The sequence below is a fragment of the Guillardia theta genome (assembly GCF_000315625.1).
Source record: "Guillardia theta CCMP2712 unplaced genomic scaffold GUITHscaffold_89, whole genome shotgun sequence".
Classification (NCBI taxonomy): domain Eukaryota; class Cryptophyceae; order Pyrenomonadales; family Geminigeraceae; genus Guillardia; species Guillardia theta.
The window spans coordinates 40,109-41,529 of record NW_005434585.1 but is presented as its reverse complement, the minus strand read 5'-3'; positions in this window follow the sequence as shown (position 1 = coordinate 41,529).

Here is a 1,421-nt window from a genome sequence, read left to right as displayed (position 1 = left end):
GGAGGAGGAGGAGGGGCCCGGGAGGGGTGGGGGGGAGGGGGTCGAAGGTACTTGATGATTGTAATAATGTGTGGGTTGAACTTGATCTCGCAGAGCTCTCCGTAGTGATCGCACTGTCTCTGCCTAGTCGCCAACTTGGCCCGTGAGTGCCAGCCCGCGCAGGCAGCCGCCGGCCTGAGTCACAACTGACGGGCGTCGGCCGGCCCGGGCCGCCGTGAAGTCCCCGGTACTACGGTACGGTCAGTGACTACCAAGTCAAAGTCAGTTAAAGTAGAGTGATAGGGCCCGCCTCGCTTGTCAGGGGCCAGCCTCAAATGCAACTGATATTGTAACGGAAGGCGCCTCTTCGCATTCCTGCCACCATGATCTCCATGGTAAGACAAAGCATGGATGATGCTGATGATGATGATGATGATGATGCTGATGCTGATGATGATGGTGATGATGATGATGATGATGATGATGATGATGATGATGATGATGATGATGATGATGATGATGATGATGATGATGCTGATGATGATGATGATGCTGATGATGCTGATGATGCTGATGATGATGATGATGATGATGATGATGATGATGATGATGATGATGATGATGAGGAGGATGATGCTGATGATGCTGATGATGATGATGATGATGATGATGATGATGATGGAGATGATGATGATGATGATGAGGAGGAGGAGGATGAGGATGATGATGATGATGCTGTGAACGAAGAATATTGCAAAGGATAAGAGGAGAACGAGGAGGATGAATCAAAGGAGTAAGAGAGACAGGGTGGGAGATATGGTGAATGGAAGGATTTAGAGGAACAGTACGAGTAAGAAGCAGTGGCAGTAGATAATCCATAAGTGATAGGGGAGAAGACTTGTGCAAGAGATGAGAGAGGTAGGAGAAGGTGAGAGAAATCATCTCCCGTCATGAGAGGACAAGAATGAGAATGTAGAAGATGAAAAGAAGTCAAAAAAATTTGTTGAGCCATCAGGGCAGTTCCAAAGAAGTTTCCTGGAAAAGCTAATGGGATGAAGATGGAAGCAGTCTTCCAGCAAGGAGACGCGGGGCAAACTTGTTAGGAGCGAAGGAAGGCATCGTGAGTGCGTGAGCACAGGAAACAGATGGGAGTGTAGATGGATTTGAAACATGGTTCGATGGATCAGATTCGAAGTATCATAGAGCTTTTGTTTTTCATCTAGCCCTTGTCGGCAAGTAGCTGTCTTAACACGATACTTTGTATCTATCTGTGAGATGATAGTTATGGTTATGACGACGATGACGACATGCTTACAACTATGATACGATGATGATGATGACTGCACTGATGATGATGGTAACGAACCGAAACTGTGAACGGGGGGAAGGAGATGAGGATATTCATGACATGCAGCGTCTGACTTGTGTCTCTAGTTGTATCC